This window comes from Aythya ferina (genome assembly GCF_964211825.1).
Source record: "Aythya ferina genome assembly, chromosome: 2".
NCBI lineage: Eukaryota > Metazoa > Chordata > Aves > Anseriformes > Anatidae > Aythya > Aythya ferina.
This window is the reverse complement of record NC_140297.1, coordinates 106,483,368-106,505,992: the sequence shown is the minus strand read 5'-3', so window position 1 is coordinate 106,505,992 and position 22,625 is coordinate 106,483,368. Positions and strand designations below refer to the sequence as shown.

At 38.8% G+C, this 22,625-nt stretch overlaps 1 protein-coding gene across 4 annotated transcripts in view; it reads right to left on the bottom strand.

The window, feature by feature from the left end:
* Positions 1 to 22,625, bottom strand: part of PIEZO2 (piezo type mechanosensitive ion channel component 2) — a 432,356-nt gene that overhangs the window by 347,586 nt on the left and 62,145 nt on the right. The window contains exons 1-2 of one of the 4 annotated variants that reach the window (XM_084508370.1): positions 4,981 to 5,107; positions 4,493 to 4,570 (exon numbers count right to left, since the gene is read on the bottom strand). The exons of 2 other annotated variants lie outside the window; for them this stretch is intronic. The gene's annotated coding sequence lies outside the window, so the exon portion shown is untranslated. Of the gene's footprint in view, positions 1 to 4,492; positions 4,571 to 4,980; positions 5,134 to 22,625 lie in introns of those variants that run through there. One more of the 4 variants, XM_084508372.1, reaches the window with a different exon arrangement.

The following is a 22,625-nucleotide window of genomic DNA, read 5'->3' as shown; positions in this document are numbered from 1 at the left end:
TACTATAGGACACCTAGAACCTGCCTCACATTGGGGCAAGCCTGGCAGCTTCTCTGCCTGGGCCACTTCAGCTTTGTATCATGGAAGAGAGCCTGTCCCGCTGCTCCCTGGGAACTGGGTGCATGGCACAACAGACTGAAGCTAGGAGGAATGGCTAATACACTAGAGCATTGTGCTGCTACTGACAGGGACCTCAACAGGCTGGAGGAAAAAACAAAACAAAACAAAACAAAACAACAACAAAAAAAAACACCAAGTAAGAACCTCCTGATGTTCAACAAAGGCAAGTGCCAACTCCTGCACCTCAGGAGTAATAATAATCCCATGCACCAGCACAGGCCAGGACTGATGTCTGAAAAAGCATCCTTACAGAAAAGACTTGGAGGCCCTAATGACAGCAAGGTGACCGTAAGCCACCAGCAATGTGCTTTTGCTGCTAAGCTCAAGAGCCATGGAGATACTGGAGGGAGTTCAGCAAAGGGCCACAAAAAGGACTAAAGGCTTAGTGCATCTGTCATATGAGGAGAGGCTGAGAGATATGACTCTTCCGTCTAGAGAAGAGAAGGTTCAAGGGAATCTGATCAAATTACCTGATGGAAAAGAATAAAGAAGATGGAATCAGCGACAGGACAGTGACAGCTTAAAATACAAGAAATTCTTTTCCACAAGATTTTTTTTTTTTTTTTTTAAACCATAAGGGTGATTGAACACTGAAACTGCATGCCTAGAGAGAAGTTGTGGAGCCTCCAGTCTTGGAGATATTCAAAACACAACCAGGTAGATCCCAGAGCAACCCTACTCTGAATAAGGGGATTTGTCTGGATGATCTCCAGAGGTGCCTCTTAACCTCAGCCATTCTGTGGTTCTGCCAAGTCTCTGCTCTAAAGAACAGGAATAGCTCAAAAAAAGGAAAGAAAGGAAAGGCTGAGAGACATCCGCCTCTTAAAAGCTTTGTGTGTCATCCTTTCCTGTGATACGAGAGCCTAAAGTGCCTGGTTCAGATCAGGAAATCAAGGCAGTGCCCAGACAAATATATGTCTCTCCAGCCCCCAGAAAAACTTCTTTTGGACCAAGGCATCTCTCTGTCCCTGAAACACCCCATGTTAATCCTGCCTGATGAACTTTTCCAAAAAGATGTACTTCCATAGGGAAATATTGACATGTCCAAAACATCTGCTAAAAATATTCTAGTCAGGTGCATAGATAAGTATCTCATTTCCTTCTTAAGAATATTATGAAGTTTTTGTCATTAATCATTAGAAAGCATTAGCAGAATATTCCAAAGTGCAACGCAAGATGACTACTATATACACTTCCATACATCTGCCTTATTTAAAATTTTTTTGCACCTTCAACACAAAGTAGGGAGGGCCTGTTACCCAGGCCTCTTAACCATAAGAATACATTTCTTTACTAGGTGTATCTGCTTCTGGTAAAATGGAAAGGGACAGTCTTGTCATATTACAGAAACAGTGTATCTCACCTGTAACTGAACTTTCTGATTTTCTATAATCTTGCACCTTCCAACAAAATTTACTGTCTTCCTTCTACTTCATTTTTCTTTTTTTTTTTTTTTTTTAAATCATATTCTTTACATACTTTGCTTGAGGTTTCGCTGAAAATTTCTGGAATGTGCTTTGATGTATCTATATGTGATGGTCACACCCTGCTGCACAGATGAACTCTGCCACACCACCCTCTTAATCCTCCTCCTCAAAGCACCCTCTTACTTCCCCTACTCAAAGGGAAAGGGGGAGAAAATACAAGGAAAAGGGGCTTATTTAGCCAGTTGCAGGTCCATTCTGGAGCCAGCTGGGGCTGGGTTTGATTTAACATTGGGCAGCTTCTGGGATCTTCTCACAGAGGTCACCCTTGCAGCTTCCTGCTACAAAAACCTTGCCCTATATACCCAATACATCATCCATATTTATCCATTCACCTGGTGTTCACTGTCAGGAGTTATATTTATTCTGGGCTGTCAACAATTCATCCAGCACCACCGTACTGTTACCATTCATGTCACCAGGTAGGAAAAAAAATTTGGCATCGAAGACACTATCCTGGCCCTATCAGGCAGAAGAGCTCTGATGTCATGCCTGATGTCTGACATAGTCTTGCTGTGCCCTAAAGATTAAATGTTGTTTCTGAAGGACTCAGAAGATTCAGAAATAGGGAGAACATATCCTTATAGTATAGACCAAAAAAAAGGTATCATAGAATCACAGAATGGTTTGGGTTGGAAGGGACCTTAAAGATCACCCAGTTCCAGCCCCCCTGCCATGAGCAGGGATACCTCCCACCAGAACAGGTTGCTCCATTCTCCATCCAGCCTGGCCTTTAACACTTCCAGGGATGGAACATCCACAGCTTCTCTGGGCAGTGCCTCTCCAGTGACTCACCAGCATCAGAGTAAATAATTTCTTCCTTGAATCTAGTCTAAATCTGTCCTTTTTTTAGTACTCATCTTGGAAGAAGTATTTTTTTCTGTATACATAGGTGGAAAATAGTTCTGACTTTTTGAGTGTGTAGTACAAACAAAATGCAAGACAGCCAGATGTGCACCAATCTTTTTATATTGCTGCCAAAGATTATTAGCCAAAGCTTCTTCATAGAAGTTAATCCATGAGAATTCAAATACAATAGCTAGCAGCTGAGAGCAAGGATCAAAAATCATTGTGTTGCTTCATCCTTTGCTGCATGTGGAAGGGCTCTGCACAGTTCCCATCTCATTACTTTGAAGAGACACCGACACGTTTTGCTGCAGAAATGTAATAGAGAACTCCTAACAGTGGCTTTATTACAGGGGTTTTCTCATAGCAGACTCCCAGCTGAAACGTAGAGTAGAGATGCTGAGCTGCTGCAGCAAAACAGTCACAGAGCAGTAAGTAAATTTAGCACTTTACTGTCTCTGTCTTTCCATGTGTGTACACACCTATGATCAATCCCATTTATCCTTTTGCCCATAAATATTTCACTGAACACTTTTTTATTATTATTTTGTAACAGAACAGGGTGTTTAGAAGTTGTAGGTAATAGAGATAGCTGTCCCCACATTAAGTGGAAATAGACAGCCTTTCAAGTAATCTTTTCTTTTCTTTTTTTCCCCCCCCATGTTTAGGGCACTGGGGCAATCCTGGTCTGACTTACATTGACTATGGAAGCATACATACCCTAGCTGAATCCTTGATATCCTAGCTGAATCTTTATTATATCAGATTGATATATTTCATACAAAACAAATAAGTAAGTACTTTGTAGGTGTCTACAGTCTACGAGTTTTAGAACAAATGCTACCTTAGATTTTAATTTAGCAGTATGCAAAAGGTATCCTAAATTCAGACAGGTTAAAAATAAATCGTTTAATGGAAACAACAAAGAGGAAAAGCATTCACAGTTTAAAAAAGAACATGCTGCTGAACACAGAGGTTAAATGTGGGTTTTCCCTTCTCACTGTGATTCAGTCAGGCAGTCACACACACAGCCTTCTTGTATTGTAATGCAGCTTCAAGGACACCGCAGTATGTACACCTTACAGCCCATTTTCTGCTTTAACCCACCTCTCACAGTCAGTTTCTTATACTACATATCTTCAATTGTATGTGTTGTGGTGTTTTTTTCTATAAACAAGCAATCAATTATAATATGCAGAAAGGAGTCTGTGTCACTTATCCAAAATATTTATTTTTAAAATATTTATTTTTGCTGTGACAACATTCAGAGAATTGGGGAGGAAGGTTAAAAAGCAGCTCTCATATGTAGAGAGGAATACATATCCTCATCAAATGCCAGCTTCCAAGTATATATACCCTATAACTGGTATTTTAAAATTAATTTTTATTTTAGTAGGGGTGAGGAGCAGTCTGAGCTCACATCTGAGACAGAGAAAGATGTGTGGCACTCTGAGGACAGCAAATCAAACACAGGAATCAGCTGCACAACTAAAGGAGCACTACACTACTCTCACCCTGTCTCACCACTCCCATTTTCCTCCATCCTCTCTCCCCAGAAATCTGGGGATGCAACAGCTCCAGCAGCTGCTGCTAGTGCTGAACTCTGGTGAGTTCATGCTTTCCTCTTCAGAGGAATGCAGACCACAAGATTTTGCCTTCTCAACTCCCTCATTTTCTACACATGGAAAACAAAACTGAAAGGAAAGAGCCAGAGGACAGACTTTTCAGGTGCTCATTCCTCAGAATGTTGCTCCTACACCTGTTTCATGGCTTATCCAGGTAATGACACATCTGTGCCAGCAGGGCAGGCTGCCCAGCTGTGTCACGGTGCCTCCAGTACTTGACAATAATGAACTAATGCTTTGTAAAAGGGTGCAGTAACATAACCAACACTACACAAGCAACTCTCTTACAAAAACAGCTCCTTGCCAAAATGTATGTGGCCATGTCTACACGTGGTCAGTTCCTATGTGAACCAACTTTGCTTTCACCCCATAAATCAATGCACTACTTTTATATGGTAAAGTTTTTCCTCCACCAACCTGTCAGGCAGGACTAGCACAACCCTGAATTTTAGATCCAGACATCACGTACTCAATCATGGTCATCGTAGCTTCCACCTGTACAATACAGACAGCAGAGTTTGAAGAACAGATGAATCCCACCTCAAATGAGCCCCACAGTACTTGAGCTCATAAGACTGAACTAAAAATAGCATAACAGCAACAACTGAGGTACAGTTTGTGGTGGTTTTACTCAGGTGGGCAACTGAGCTCCACCACAACTGCTCTCCCACTCCCCCTCTTCAAAGGGAAAGCAGGAGAAAATAAGATGAAAAGGGCTCAGGGGCTGAGATAAAGACAGGGAGATTACTCAACAATTATTGTCATCAGCAAAACATATAGCATAGAGAGATTAATGTAATTTATTTCCTATTATTAACAACCTAGAGCAGCAAGAAACTAAGAAAAATAAACGAAAATTGCAGCTCCGGCACTTGGAGCACCTCCTGCCCTCCTTCTTCACTGACCTTGGGGTCTGCAGGGCTGGATCTCACTCCTCACTCTCCCAGCTGCTGTTGCACAGCAGGTTTTTTTTTTTTTTCCCTTTCTTAAATCTGCTCTCCCAGAGGCCCAACCTGCCTCACTCACCAGCTCGTCTCTGTCCCGTGATGGGTTCCTTTAGAGCTGACTGAAAGTGGCCCTTATCTAATATGGGGCAGCTGCTGGGCTCAGCTCACAGAGGCCACACCTGCAGCCCCCTGCTAGCAAAACCTTGACACATAAACCCAGTATGCAGTTTAACTGAAGGCAGGTGTCCTTAGTGAATTTAAAACACAATGTAACTGGAATCTTGTGTTATCCTACTTTGGGTGCCTACGTGGCCATATATCCACTCACATCCATGGTATACCTCTTTGGAAATTCTGATATGCTCTTCTTGATTTTGGTATATACACCTCTCAGACACTGAACAGTGAACATAAATCATGCCAATGATACACTAAGCATTTTGAAAACAGTTTGGAGATAGCTGTGACTGCACACAGCCCTGCAGAATCCATCTTACTCATCTAAGTAAGCATGCACTAGTGACACAAGCCCCAATGTAGCATCATTGAAACATGGAAGCTTTAAACTGTGACCAAAGTCACAGGCCAAAGAATTTCCAAGCAACCTCCTAGGCAGGCCCTGGCAGCCAGGCTGCATCCTACTGCCCCAGCCCTGGCATTGGGCACCTCCCTGGGTATGGGGACAGGTCAAGTCTGGGCTGGGAAATTTCTTCCCAATGTCCACTGACCTAGAGGGTATATGGAGACCTACAAGTGTGTATTGTGCAGCATGGTGTGGAATTGGTGGCTGCATCTGCAGGAGCAGCCATGGAGGCCATGGAGGCCCCAATACAGTGGGTCCATGAAATCAAACAGCTGATGCTGAGGACATGATTTTGATCTTCCAACTCGCTTCAGTTTTACTGCAGGCTAGACCCCAGTCCCATGGGCTGAACCCCTACAAGCAGGTAGAGCACTCAGTTGCTGGTTTACTTTGATCTAAACTAGAGTCTGACCCAAGCACTCTGGGACTTGCTTGCAATGTAAGCAGAGAAAATTGGGAAATTTTGCTTCAGAAGTACATCCCTGATGTAAAAACTGATGCTAATAAAGATGCACCCAATACATTTTGTCCTTTTTACCCTTGTGTCCGATTTGCCTTGATTATTTCCAATCTTTATGAACAAGATGCGGAATGAATGACCTCAAGTTTTCCTACTGCTAGAAGAGGTAGCACTTTGTGATTTAGCATTTTCAAAAATCAGCATGCTTTCCCTGTCACTGCATATAAAATGGAAATTAAAAAAAATAATGTACAAAAATATGGAAACAGCTACTTGTAGGAAATTCTCAAAAGGTACTGAAACCAAGGGACTTTAAAAGCCAGCCTCCATGCAAGTCATACTGAAAGCTAAAACCTGGGACCAGTTAAATCTCTTTAGAATTCAGGCATGAAACGTCTAGTATTACAGTGCTTGCTTCGTACGAATAATGACTGCTTGGAGAGACATTACAATAATTTTGTTTCCTGAAATTTTCCCCAGTCCATTTTTTAAAACATGTTTTAAATAAGTAATACATTGTTTGTAGATGTCTACCTTTGAAATTTAGAAACTGAAGCAAATAAAAGTTAAATAAATTGTTCAGAGTCCCTTAGAATTCTGTGGCGGAATTTCATTTCCAGGGATGAATTATGCCATGCTCATTAATAACGTAAACTGTAGCAATCTGAGCTGCCATTTAGCTTTTCCCTCTTTTATAAAAAGTGGGAACTTTTCATATGTGAATAGAGAGAACTGTACAAAAGTAATTGTATTCTGGGGAAATGCGCAAAAGAAATCACGTTTCTGCTGAGTCTATGGGGGTTCTATTAAGCTAAACCATGGGGGATGCCACTGAGTAGAAGATCTCACTGACAGCATTGCTGGAAGTACAGGCATCCTGATATTAAATCCTCAGGAAAAGACATTTCCTCATTATTAGCATCCTGAAAGACAAAGATACATAGGATAAAACTTAAGTGAAAGAAAAGACAAAACAACCTTACATTGGGTTTAAGCAGATTTTAAAATTTAGGATTACTGTTATTCAAGTACAGATAGAGGTAGTGCATATCGAACAAGTAGTTGACCAAAACAAGGTGGATGAAAGATAAAAATTATTAGCATCTATGTGAAAATTCATACACTTTGTTAATGCATTTGAAAATACCTAAAAAATAAGTAAAAATATAAAGATTCTCCCAAGAGTTCCAATCCTCTATTTTTCTCACCACTATTTATCACAATGGAAGTCATAAAGCTTAGCCATCATCAATATTTTTTTCTAAAAATATGTGGGCTGATTGTGGAAGATACATATTCCTTAGACACAGCTCCTCTTTTGAATAAATACATGCTTTGTTTGTTGAACATGTGCACACATCCTTTATTCATGTTCAGCTCTGAATAAATTCCCACTTATTTGTTACCAAATCTAACACTCCTGATTTCAACCAGCTGTGAGGCAGACTACTATGCAGAGAATGTACTCAGGGTGCTCTAAGCAAAATGCAAAGCACAGGATAAAACTACAGTAGATCTCTGCTTTAACTCCAGAAGAGACACTTTTAAAAAAAAAAAAGAAATACGTTTATTAGGAAGAAATGCAAAATGCTAAGGACAGGAGATCATTCTTCAGAAAGTGTTGCTTTGCAAGACACGTGAGGAAAGTTGCTGGGGCTTTTTGGTGTTTTTTGGATTTGCCAGAGATATGGGGTGAAATCTCTTCCTGTATTTGCACAGGGCAGTGCAGCACACTCTTAGTTGAGACTGATGAGAAAACCACATTGAAAGATAGCATCAGGGACTAAAATTTCTCCAGCTGCTGTGGCATGACATGACTCTGTGCACTACACATTATCCTAAAAAATATGTATTATTTTACCTGGCTCCAGAAGAACAGAAAAGGGGAATATACATGTCCATAATATATCTTCAAAAAGAGACAAAACCAAAACTAAATGCTACTAGGTGATTGTGCCTATATGAAACCTATAATAGAACAGAGCCTGCCATCGCGCAGGTATGCAGTTATGAGTGACTGAGTCGTGAAAGATACACTTGCTCCCAAATTCTTTACTGCTTAAAATGTATTTGAAAAGCCCATAGTACTGTCTTTGCCTGCGACTCAAAAGATTTTGCCAGTGTGGCACTGTCAAGCACCCTGCAAAATCTTTTTTGTCTAACAATTATTTAATGTTGACCTCAATTAATTCAAAGTGAATTAGAGATGAACATCACAGAGCTGATACATACTTAAAACAGCCACAAAACCACCGTAGTTAGAAGAAAAAGAAAAATCAATTAGTGATACAAACCCTCAAGACTTAAGGGCATCATCAACTGTTAGCAGATGAGCTTTGGATCAAACTTTCCCTTCGAGCAAGTATTGCAGCCCTCCAGCTGTTGGCAGCAATAGCATACCAGTGGGGATGGGCTGTTGTTCTGATCCAAGTGAGGCAATGGATTACACTGGTGAGGGTGAGATAACTTTTGGCTTTTTTGACATTTCACGCAGCAGTCGTGCAGATCTCAGTGCTGATGGCAATAGTGTCATTGCTAAAAATTTAAAGCAGGGCAGACAGAATATCCTTCATTCAGGGAATCCCAAAAGCCTGCATAAATGTTTTATATGGTCAATTTTTTTTAAGAATAGAACAGTGTCATCTAACATGAAATTCTGCCACTTCTGTAGCTGGAGTCAGCTAATCCAAATTAGCACATGCTTTCATGCACAAAGTAAAAAATAAACTTATCCTGTTAGAACTACGGGGGGAATTTCAGGTAGGCAAAATCTTATTACTCAAAACGGAATAGAGCCAATAAAGCCAAGTAATGCGCTTACTCTTGTGCAATGTGCCGTAGGATTTTCTTATAATAGTTAGACTTGCTCTGGACCTTCATTTTTTATTTCATCTAAAAGATGGACAATGTGCTCATTTGTGTAAAATCAGTTATAATGAATATAATGAAAATTTACACAGGTCTTGTATAACTGGATTTAACAGCTAGAATCTGAAGTTTAGATTTGGACAGCATTAGGCCACAAAGACACCTTTGTATAGCGTTGAAATTTTTTGGCAGAGACTGGAGACAAGTGGCAATAAAAATTTAAGTGTTGAGACTGTCTTCTGAAATACTTCACACACTTCATAAATAATACCCTGTATTTTTAGAATATTAATAAAACTGTCCTGCTTCTGCCCCTCTGGTTTTAGTATCCATCATGTCTCTTTAAAGTTGTGACCTTGAAAAGGGGAAGAAGGCAGAAAGCAAAGCCAATAACAGGACTCACATCCTGAAGAAACAAGTCCAGAGAATTGTCCAATACCCCATACCCCAAGAGTTCAAAGCCTATCTGTCTAATATCTAAGCAGGACTAATTTATGTGTGTGTGTGTCGCATGCCAGCAAAGTGACATTGGTAATTACATACGATTTCCGTGTTGCACAAAGGTATAGGTGGCCCATTGAACTGGGAGCCAAGTTCAGTGAATTCTTCATGTGTGATGGCAAACATTTGGCAGCTTAGCACTGTTGATCATTGCAACGGTTAGCGGTGGTGCTCTGTACCAAGAGCTGACATTACTGGCTCACTAGCTTTTAATTCCTGCCTCATGCCTTTGGGGTAATTCTGCTGTAAAACAGCCAGCTACATTTGCCTGCCACTCAAAGGCAGCAAAGAAAATCACAGTGTACAATTAGCAAGGAAAAGTAGAGTAACAGTGGACATGGGCATACCAACTTCTTGTACAGGTAGCTCTTTGGCTTTCTGATTAAGGCTCACTGAAACCAAAAGAAAAGGAAATCCTTTGTGGGAGGATTTATATCCCACACACCAACATCATGAAAAAATGAGAAAAATAAATCAGCAATGGATTTTTTTTCCAGTTTCTAGGATCTTTTTAATACATGGAGCAGCTAAAAGTCATGCCCCAGCCGTCTCACATTACACCTAAATCTGGCTTGCTCCTCACCGCTCCTCTTCTGCTCAGGTTCCAGAACAAATAAAATCCTCTCATATTTGTTCACAAAAGAAAATTTGTTCACACCCCCACCATTTGGTAGAGAGATTACAATTAGGGTGATTCCTGGTTATCTCTGCAAAACTAATTAAAAAAAAAAAAAAAAAAAAAAAAAAAAAGCTTTTAATATGCAGATATGACCAAAAAAAAAAAAATAATTCTCTAGCTGTGGGTGTCAGTAACCACAATAGTTTTACTGTTGTAGAACTACCTATAGACACCATGACATAGTATGTCAGGAGTTCCCATTTTCTGTGCCAAATCTTGAGCTGGCAGCATATGATGAGTTCTTAGTTTTATTGGTTGCCATTCATCCCTCTTTCTCAGCAGACGGCACAGACCAGGCGTGGGCAGTAGACAGAAATGTCCTCACAGCACACTGCACAATCTGCCAGCATCCAGATTGGTCAGGAGATTGCTATGGGTCTTTAGCCCCACAAAAGTTAAGAAGCTGGAGGTAGAGGGTGAGGTTGAGGGCACCATTTTGCTGTAGATGGGGCTAATGTAGCACAGGGGCAGAAGAGCTGGTGAGTGCTCCCAGCTCCTGCAGCAGAGAGAGGTGCAGGAGAGCACCTGGGCTTACCCAGCTGGTGCTTCGTCTCCCCTAAAGCTCCAGTAACTAAGGTGAGCTCCCTCAGTCCCAAACTGAGTGAGTGTACTCAGCTTAATAAAGGCCATATTTTATTCACTAACCTGCTTTACATATCAACAGAAAGTAATAATTTTAGCCTCATTTTGCTCTTTTACTCTCTGAATTTTCCGTTTTTTTTTTTTTTTTTATTATTATTATTTTTTTTTAAGTATGGACCCCAGATTTTTGACATCAAAGGTGAAAGGCATATGCACAGTCCTGAACTTACAGGCATTTTAGAAACTCAGCTTTTTCAGACAAAACTTGTATGCTGAAAGGCCCAACTCTTGCTCTATGATTGGGATCGTCTCTTTTCTTATCAGATTCAATAAATACAAAACTATCTGATAAATAACTGTATCAAGTAATCTATCTCAGCAAAACAAACCAGTTAAATGTTATAAAATGGTTAAAATGTTATAAATGTTATAAAATGTTATAAAACCAAAGATATAGGCAAGTGTCAAAAAATGGTTTTTGAAAATAAGCGATTCAATATATGTGTATTTCAAGATTTGTATCAACAGAGTGAGTATCCTCCAACTGTAGCAATCCAACTCACATGTACATTCCCATGACTTAAATTCAGTTGGTAAAAATGCATTACTTTTTTTTAAAAAAAAAAAAAAAAAAAAGTAATACTTCAGACTATGTATTGTTGGGATAAGGGGCATAGTTAATATAATACCATCAGTGTGTTTCAACCAAAGCCAGAGAGCACAGATTTGGACCAGAACCCTCTTTATGTTCAGAGCTGCTCAGAGGCAGAGTATTTTTATTCAGGTCTCTGTGGAAATTGTTCCTGTAAGCACAAAATCTACTCTTTGACTAGCTTCTAGCACTTCAAAGCCTGGGCTTGTGCCACAGGACGAAATAGCTATTGAGTGAGAGAGGGAGCAAAAGCTTTCTGAAGCCACCTTGCCAACATGACTCAAAACAACTATGAAGGGACCATCCATAAAGCTTGGAAATTAGTTTAAGTTCTCTTCATACTGAAGTTTTAACCTTTCTCCTAAACCTAGCAAAACCCATCATTTAGTGTTTTAAAGTTCTCTTGAGGTCCCTTTCAACCCCTACAATTCTGTGATTCTGAAAGTTGTTGGCATCATCAACAGGCCTGAAACCCCCAATTCACCTACTGCAGGGCAGTGATTTTTTCACCTCTTTGCTTTGTATCTCTGAATTCTTTGTATTTTTCTTGAATATTAATTGAAATAATAGGAAAATGATTGTGCTGCAGAGTCAGTGAGTGGCTAGACAGTAGAGAAAATATTTTCACAGTGAATAAATTATATACAGGACATGGGTATGCATGAGTTTATTTCAGGTGATCAAGAAATTAGTTGTTGTTTGAATTCCTGAAAGGAACGTTCAAAGCTGCCATCATAAACAGTTGTTTTTTTTTCTTTTTCTGCTAAGTAAACAGGTATATGTACAGGAGATTTCTGCTAGTTACCTTAGCATCTACATTTAGAGCATAGGCAAAGCCTCTGATAAATGAAAGAAAGAACACACTTTAGCCAAAATGAGGTTGTATTAGTGTTCAGATATCATTTAAATGAAGATACAGAAAACAATAATCAGATAAAATTAAAAAGAAAAAAAAAAAGAGAGAGAGAGAGAACAGAAAGGGGGAAAACAAACCATGTATGTGATTCTGTATAGACCATAACTACATCCTAAATACATACATGTACATGACAGAGAAAGGAGGAAAAAACAGTTTGGCGAGCCAAACTCTGGCTTAAATAAATCATAGATTTATCAAATCTTCTGTATTTCTTGTGTTTATCAACAGAACTTAAAGCTACTGTAAATACATTTTTTTTAATAATATTTTGCTTGATCTGGAAACAGGTGTTTCACAATCACACACCTTGAAACATGGAATTTTGTCCACATTCTCTCTATGCCTTGTGTTAGCCACTTGTCTTTCACATGGTTGGCAATTTTCAGCATCAAAGTATGTGTAAGCTATTACTTCCACTAGAAATATTATCAAGGCATTACAGTCATTTAAAAAGCAAGAAGAAATATGGAAATAGGAATATTAATAATTCTGTCCTCTGACAGTGCCTGAATGTAAGAAGTACTCTGTTTCACAAGAAAACAAAACACAGGAAAAAAAAGATTCCAGACAGAGTTGGTAGATGTTATGCTTAATATGATTTATATTTAAATTATAAAGCAAATAAACTTGGAAATAAAGGTATTTTAGGAGTTTGAAATTATGTGCTGATGCTGGGTTTGGTATTATTCTTGATGTTTCTTTCCAACAAATCGTGACTTCCTCCCATATTATTTACTGTCAAAACTTCTTCCATCGGGAACTGCATTATCAACTAAGCTGTACCAGCGCTACCAAGACTATGCTATATTTTTGACATTATGACCAGCTATATTTTTGACATTAAAAGCTCGTGTGACAAAAATTCAGTGTATTATAGAACCTGCTAAAATTTATTGCTTACTAAATTGTTAAAGAGAATCATCAACTGACAATACCCATGTGATATTATTTTAATTTGGAAAGGTTTTGATTTAAGCAAGGAGAAAACTATTTTAATAACAATAAATGCTGATTGTATAGAAAGAGAATCAAATCACTCTAAACGTGTTTTCCTTTTCTAAAGGCTATGAGAAAAACAATACCTATGCAAAGTCACTAGATTATTGCTAAAGCTTTTTTCAGAGGTTCAAGCGATAAAGTGGGTCTTTGGCCAGCCGACCAGAGTGAATAACGGTATGGTTAAAATGAGAAAATTGTACAGAGGCCAAAGTGGTGGTAAATGGAAGATTCACTTAGCTGTACATAGATTATATTGTAGTAGACAAAAGAAATAAAGCTGATGGTATGCATTTGTATTTTGTAGTGATAGCTTTATAATTCAATATGTGTAACCACCAAAGAGGAATAAAAGCATGCCAGACTTAGTAATAACTGTGGAGGTTATAACTAAAGAAATATTGCAGAAAGCAATAATATCAATCTGAAGTAGCTTATCAGATCAAGGTAAAGGCTGTTAGGAAACAAAGACAGCTATTGAGCTCTGCAAAGACAAACTTTTGGGAAGCAGTTAAGTATTTCAGTGCATGAAATTGTGGTCTTGGCCTCTTTCTTGAAACAAACACGTCAGTTTCAGAAACCTGTCAGAATCAGCGGACTAGAAATCAGAAGATCTGAACACTCTTTTCAGCCTAATCACAAGAAACTGAGCACATCATGTAAATCTCAGATACCTACTTTGTCTCCAGTATGGGACTGTGTAGAGAATAAAGGGGAAGGAGGAGGACCAGAGGAGAAAAAAAGAAAAAAGAAAAAAGAAAAAAAAAAAAAAAGCATAGCGCAGATGGACAGAATGAAGATTTGACACAACTGTGAAAAGTTCTGAATCTGCTGCTCTAATTCTCTGAGCAGGACTTTGCCAAGCCCTGAACACCAACCTTCCACCCCTACCCCCCCAGAGGTATGGAAACCAGAAATGCCAGCCTAACACTGTTCTGGCCATAATCAAAGGAATTCTGCATAAAATCTATCCCCACACATGCCCCACATCTCAGTCAGTTCTAGGTGAGACGGCCACACATGATCAAACCCAGTGAGCAGCATAATCCAAATTTTATAACACACTTTCCCTCTTTTTTCTCAGTTTCTGTGGCCAGAACAAGTCTCCTTCTTGAAGGGAGACTACTAGCCAAGACTATTTCTGCACTTATTTTATAAATAATATAAAATTATTTATATGCCAGAATTGGAGGTTTGTCCAAGCTGATGTAAAGAGCCTCTGTGCTAGCTACACTAAAACAGTGTCTAAAAGGCTTGGACCTACCAAGAAATGTGTGTCTTACATGCTCTTTTTTAATGGTCAGTGAATCTATTGGAGCAGAAGGGAAGATGAAGCATTAAAACATGCGTCCTGAGAGAATGAACAAGGGAAATGTACCATGAAAAGCATGGATGATAAAAACAAATTTGGGATCAAAACTTTTGAAGAATATGTAAACATATTTAGCTATAACTGTTATTTAAATAGGGAGATCCATATCATTTGTGGAGAACACAACACCACCAAATTCAGTGAAATTTCAGCCAATTATTCTCATTTTTGTTTTGTTTTTGTTGTTTTTGGTTTTGTTTGTTTTCTTTTTGTATTATCATATAAATGTCTTAGAACAATTAACTGGTTGTATCCTATTGTTTTGAGGAAGTATATTCTTAACTCTGTCACCAAGCCTAGTTATAGTGAGAAAGCATTTAAAACACGGAGTTCTTGCTGTTTAGTTGGGACAAAAAGTGGCATGCAAATCATAAACAATATGAGAAGAGCAAATAGGGGTTGATTATTTTGTGTAAGACAAGAACTAAGGAGCAGTCAGCAAAATCACTGGATGCCAGATTTGAAGCGAACGGAAGGAAGTACTTCTCAATGTGATGTATAATTATGCTGTGGAATTCATTGCCACAGGACACTGTAGATGCCAAAGCTATAAATACATGGCAGATGGGTCCATCAGGGGCTATTAACACACCAGATGCAACCTCCAGTTCAGGAAGTCCCAAAACTTCTGACAGCCAGAAGCTGGGAGGGTATACCAGGGGAAGGGTCATTTTATTCTTGTACTGCTTCTCATAATCTTTCTTTAAACATTCATCTAGTGGCCCTTGTCAGAGGCAAGACACAGGCCTAGAAGAGCTGGAGGTCTGTGTACATGTGGTAGGCTTTACATTCTCATGATGTGGAAACACACACCGGAATGCAGCCTGGCTGATCACAGGTTAATGAAAAAATAAATAGTAAGGAGCTTGGCTCAGTGTGGCTTGGAATGCATCATTTCAAAAAAGAAAAGGGTGTAACGACAGATCTATAAGTTCAAATATATAGAAAGACTACCCAGTCCTTCAGAATCATGACAGGTTTAACTGAAGGATATCAGATTAGTAGCTCAAAGAAACCCATTTAAATTTTATGGAATAAGCTGCCGGTAGAAGTCCTACCACACAGTTAAAATCAACCCAAGTGGAAAATTGAAGCATTTTTTGCAAGTAGGTTATCAAACGACATACTGGATGGCTGTACAGCTTTGGGTTGAGATCAGGAGATAACAGTTTGATGTTTTTATCATAAGCATATAGTGTAGAAAAACATCAGGTCAGGTCAGTACATAGTCAAATATTCTTAATTATATTCTGGAAGAATTATGAATTTTGGAGTTTTCACAATTCAGACTAAAGAGATATTCCTTAAATTATATTCAATATCTAGCACCTCTCTTATTACCATGTGTTTTCTTTATATTATACTAGTGCAGTGCTCCACAGAGGTACACAATACATCACCTTTAATGCATTAATAATGCTCACATTATAACTAAGCTAGCAATGACAGCACTGCATGAATAAACGAACCCTGTAGCTAACATACTGTGTGATGACAATGGCAACCTATATACTAGCTGGCATGAATTTAAAGTAGGATAGGATAGGGTAGGGTAGGGTAGGGTAGGACAGGACAGGACAGAATACTTTCGTTTCATTTAATTTTGTTTAATTCATTTGGAAGAGACCTACAAAGATCATCAACCTGACCACTTCAGGGCTAACCAAGCATTTATGAAGAGCATTATCCAAGTATCCTCAGCCACTCCTGATTGGACGTGCCTTCCAGCCTTTTAACCAGCTTTGTTGCCCTCTGAACACATTCAAGTATCTTAGCATCCTTTTTATATTGTGGAGACCAGAACTTCATGTGATATTTAAGGTGAGGCCAAACCAACACAAGATAGAGTGGGAGAATCACCTATTTTGGCCAGCTGGCTATGCTGTGTTTAATGCACCTCAAAACACCGTTTGCCATCTTGGCTGCCAGGGCACAGTACTGGTTCATGTTGAGCCTACAGTCAACACTTTCTGCTGATTTGCTCTCTTGTCTTTCAGTCTGCACCCATGTCTGGGATTGCTCCATCCCAGGTACAGAACCTGACATTGATCTTTGTTGAACTTCATGCTATTTGTGATTGCCCAATGTTCCAACCAACTAGATCCCTCAGCAAGACTTCTCTTTTTCAGAAAGTCAACAGCACCTCCCAGTTTAGCATCATCAGCAAACTTGCTTAGGATGTGTTCAACTCCTGCATCCAGATCATTGATAAAAATGTTGAACAGAACCAGCACTGAGGAGCATATCTAGTGATCAGTCACCAGCCAGATGTAGCTCTATTTGCTACAACCCTTTGAGATCTACTGTTCAGTCAGTTCTTCATGCAGTGTAGCATGTACCCATTCATCTCACAACTGGACAATTAGTCCAGAAAGATACTGGGAGGGACAGCATCAAAGGTCTCAGTAAAATCCAGAATGATTACATCTATTGCTTTCCCTTCATCCCAATAAGCAGGTGACCTTATTGTCAAAGGATATAAAATTAATAAGGCAGGACTTTCCCTAATAAAAGCTTTGTTCTTTAAATGCCTTTCAATAGCAATCAGGATAACATTCTCCATAACTTTTCCAGGTATTAAGATTAGACTAACACATTAGTCTACAATATAAAACAAATGATCAATGAAATAAGAAATGCTCATTTGGAAAATAAGACATGAAAATGCAGCTCAGAGGCAGTATTTAAATTTGTACTACAAATTATGGATTATATTACAGATTTTTCAAACAAGCACAAATTGTTCATTCAAGCTCTGTAATTGTAGTCTCTGTTATTTCAGGAATTTCCCAAATTCATAGGTATAAACTAAAGGTAAATAAAATTAACTTTTTCAGTGGTATAATAGAAACCCTCAGCTTTACCTGGGTGAATGTGATACATACGACTCTGTAACTTGTGAACTGTCTGTCATTGCCTCTAGGTAAATTATGTCTAACTGTTGCTACGCTCATTTGAATGTCATTAAAGCCCACCTGCTGTCTTACAACCTAACCCACTTGCTAAAGGGAGGGTGATATTTCTTGTGTGTAATGTGTGGGCACTCTAGTAAGTCCATGCTTGAGTTGCATGGGAAAGGTTAAAGTGGTGCTGTTCACATTTTCATACCCAAATCAGGGACAGTTCAAGTGTTTTAAGAAGGATGAAGAATAATCCTTTGCAGAAGTCCCCTCAAGCATCCTCTGTTTTAATATGTCAGAACATAAATAAGTCTAAATAGAGAGAAGTTGTGCTTTTTATACATGTAGAATGAGTAGAAGAGATCTTCTAGGTGACCACTACCTTCCTGTCACCAATAGAAGCTGTTTCCTAGGGAGAACTCAATTCCCAATTGACTGCATGTATATGAGTTTTATATGGGACAATTGCCTCTATAAGAATAGCTGTGCAATGGCTAAATCCTGCCTGTGAGTTGCTTTGGAGGATGCTCTCACAAATGAAATTATTGTGGTGTAAAAATACCACCTGAAGTTTCACTGCCAAATTTATTAACAGACAAATGATGACAGGAAGATTAAGTGCCTATACTCAGGCAGGGAATCCATTTTAGAAGTTAAATCATAACGTATCACCATAAAAGCTCAAAAACCTTCCACCTCCCTGAGGCAGATGGTAAACATCATATTTTGGTAGTTCTGGCTACAGTCAGGCACTTGGATATGAATAAGAGGCAGAGATGACACTGGCTTAGTCTGTAGAAACTGGCTTAGTTTGTAAGAACCAAGAGCCAAGAGCCACAAGACTGTTTACAATTGTACAGGTTATGGGATGAAAGATTAATACCTACAAAAACAGTAATTAACTTTCATATCCATTAGACATGCTGTATTTTCAGGAAGGGAATGAAAAGAAATATATTTGTCCTTTTTGAAAGCTGAGATTTCAACTCAGCATTTTCACTATTTCCAGGTTTCTAATTTACAGAAATCTCACACTCGTGGGACTGGTGAGCCCTGTAGTGTAGTTATACTGGAGCAGAATTACCCAGAGTGGAAAAATGAACGTGTAACACTAAATTCACTTTAAAAGTGATTGCAGGACTTTGTTACAAGATTTCTCTCAAGACTTTTCCAAAAGAAGGTTCTTTTTTACATGATTTAGAAACATACAAGGCTTTCAATAACTTTCACAACTCTATCCAAAGCTGCTTTGGAGGCCAGGACTACAGCAGGCAATCTAACATTAGTTCTAGTAATTAGTTCAGCATCTCTACACTGGGTAGACATAGCTCTTTTGTATTTTATATTTTTGATCATATTAATGGGCTATGTTTCCAAGTAAGTGCACTACTAGTTCTTCAGCAGACACACTGATGGCCATTCCAGTTTCAGAACAGGGACCTCTGACACAAATAGTTCATGGTTTCCAAGGAAGCTTACTGCTTATGCTCCAAATATCTGGGAAGTGTGGAGTTGCAAAACTCTGTTAGAAAAAAAAAATAATTTCACCCCAAACACTCATATAACTCAGTCTAAGACTTTACCGTCTATAGCTTAAATAAATGTCAGAGCAAAATACTGATCCCGCTTTCTTAAAGAAAACACATCCAAACCACATCCACTACATCCAAAGGGCTAGATCCATGCTAAAAGCAGCAATATTCAAAAAGAATGGTCTCAGAAAAACTTATTTAATCTTCACTCTAATCTGGTTTTCTCATAGGTGTTCTTCTTGTGTCATATATTTTTGCCTCTCATTTTTCTTTGACTGGCTTCCAATTTTTATGCCTCCTGTGCTGTCTTTTGCTCCTCCACTTTTTCTCAAGTAGTATTCACCAACTTCTCATAACCCCAGCACACACTTTCTTTTTATTTCCACATCAACACAAATTCTTTTCTGCATCCATCCTCTAAGTGACCTACCTTTATAAGGACAGTTCTACTTTGAACAGTAGAGCAAGGAGCAGGTCAGAGATAATCTCTTTTCTCTCTGTTTCTGTCTTATCTGCTCTTTTCTTCTTGTTGCTCTCTTTTTACTGTTTATAAGGATACAGATGTAGAGTAGAGAAAATACAGAAAGAGAAGTTTTGAAAATTTACAAAGAATCAAATTCTTGGTTTACAACTCCTTGGTATTGGGGCCTGCAGCTGAAGATGATAAGTGCCTGCAAGTAGCAATTTCTGCATGTACTACAGCTATAGCAGCAGAGTGGTTTGCATTTCATTAAAGATTCCTAGATCCAAGTCAGCAAGGTTAATTATGTGAGCATTCACTGTGATGTGAATAGTAAGAAAGACATGCTGTAAGCTTAACAACCAAGAGTAATGATACGTTGAATTAATGCAGAAGCAGATATTACTCCCTGTATATCTATTGTTAGGGATCAAAAATATTTTCCCCATTAATTTCCCTATTGTAACCTAATGTAAAGGTCTGTTCTTAAGAACAGTGACTGGGAATGGGCATGGTTGCTGTATCTGGATGCCATTCATGTTTCCTACTCAGTTGTAGCATTACATTTTCTAAGCTGATTACTTTTTAACACATCTTTCTTTAAACAAGGTCCAAGAATCAAGATTCTTAGAGGCTTTTCTTGATATCAAATTAGAGATGTGCAACAAAATGCAGAGAAAAAAAAAAATCTAAAAAAGTAAAAAGAAAAAAAAACTTGCCTTGCATAGATGTTCATGTTCATTGCACAGATTTGTTTGCTTGAAAAGCATCAGGGGTTGTTTTGTTAGTTTTTTAGTAGATCTAAATCCCATTTTCCTAGGATTCCTCCAGAAACCAAACTATCTGCCAGAACCAGAGTAAGTACAAGCAACTCATCTTTTAATTTTAGTGAAGTTTTAGTCTCACAAGTCGTACTGCTCGAAAGGGTGTGCCTGGGGTGTGGAGAAATGTTGGAAAGTTGCCAGGCAAGTCACTGGTGATTTCTAATGCCAGTTCTCATGTCCAGCACTCCCACATTTTGCCTTCTCTGCTTAATATGAATCTTATCTCACTGGACTCTGCTGAGTGGACTGAAATGTTAGAAATCTGGATATGTTCACATTACAGATCTTCCATTCTCCTGTCTGGATTCATTATCAATAATGGACTCCTGAATTTCATTAATGTAAGCATTTCACAGTTTTCATTTTCCAGGCTTTTTATAGTAAGTCTTGAAGTACTGCACAGGGGTTGACGGAGAGTCTTTTTTTCTTTTATTTTTATAAAACTATAAAGGTTTTTTCAGAGTTAGATCCATTCCAGTTACACTTCTCTTGAAATGGTTTCACAGGCACAGCAACCTTTTCCCCAGCAACTGTCCCAGCCCCACAGCAGAGCAGCTGAAAGCACATGTACCCAAGTGCTGACTGCTGACATGTAACCTTCCTCTGCCCCAGTCTGATATCACCAGTGGTCTCCCACCTCCCTGACAAATACAGCAGCCAGAATCCAGCATTTTCCCTTTAGGTGTTGGACCACTTCTGTTTTTTTAAATATTTAGGTATTAATTCAGAGTGGGTAGAGGCAGCAAGGGAGCAACTGAATTTTATGGCCCAGAGTCAGAGCATTCAACTGGGATGTGGGAGACCAATGTTCAAGCTGCATGGATTAAAGAAGGTTTTCCCACACTACGGATGGAAGAGCTCAGTGACTGTGCCAATAACTATAACATACTCTCTAACTTATTTTGTAACGTCAAGAGTATACAGCACTTGCTATTTTTTCTTTTGCCAGTTTGGCTGGTCATGTCTTTTTATTTTAATTTATGGGTTTCAAAGACAATTTTCTGCTGTTAATTTTAAAGTCTTACCCATGCCTGAGTTGACATCAGACAACTTGGGACAAGCTACAGATGATTAGAGATGCCAACCAGTTCACCTACTAAGCAATGTCTGAGCAATACCAGGCCTTCAGCCAGCCCTTGTTGTTATGCCACTGCAACTGCTGTTGGCTCTACTTAAGACGGATGGAGGGAGTTTACATTTGCACGTTTATTCTACATTTTAAACTAAATGAAATGTATGAAGAGTACCCATGAATTAAAAAACAAAACAAAACAAAACAAAACAAAACAAAACAAACAAAAAAAGAAAACACTGTGAATAGTGTGTAAGCTGAGAAATTTGGCAACATCAAAACGTAATGTATTTCCTGACCAATTATTTTTACTGTTTTAAACCCACCACTGTGCAATGTTTACTTACAATAAACTATTTGTTTTGATAGCTTCAGTGTTATCTAATGAAAAATGGTCTTACATTGCTGCCAACTTTTCTTAACATTACTTCTCTAGACATGTTCTCTCTTATCCACAAGTTTCAGATATTCTTTTCCACTTTTGTCTCCCCTCGCCTCTTCCCCCCAAAAAGGGTCTTCATGTTCCTGGCCAGAGGGCTTTCTCACACAGCAGTTACAGCTCACAGGAAGAAGATTCACAGAAAACTATTTCCCAGTGTGTTTCCTTTATAAAGCAGCTCAGCAGATGCTTCTCTTATTTAGCCCTTTTTCACACAGCATGCTCTGAATCACTCTTTAAGAGGCACCATGCTTTATGAACTTGTTGTGTGTTTATACCAGAAGTCCCAGTAGACTGGGCTGTGACTAGGCTCAAGTGCAGGATTATTGGATTTACCAATCACATGCCAAATTTTAGTAAACATCCCTAGGCAGTTTCATGTGTTGAGTGCTCTCTATCCTACAGGAAAGAATGACAAATCCTCAGTCCTCTTTAAATCAGTGAACAGATGGGTAATCACATAATTATAGCAACCAAAGACCAAAGAGAAGCCTATTCATACCTATCATCAAATTGAGATGAATTTACTTTTTACCCATGGTGTATAGATTGATAAGGAAGTTAGTAGCACGATCTTGTGAAATTTCTTGAGTTAACAGAAAGGAGCTCATGCATATTTTTGACTTCTCTGCTCACATCAGGCTGTTCTCTGAGAAACATAGGAACTGCCATGCTGAATTAGTCTAATGGTTCATGGAGCGCAGCATCCTCTTTAGGATGGGTTTCTGTGTTAGAAACTTCAAAAACAGTGCAATTGTGAAGAA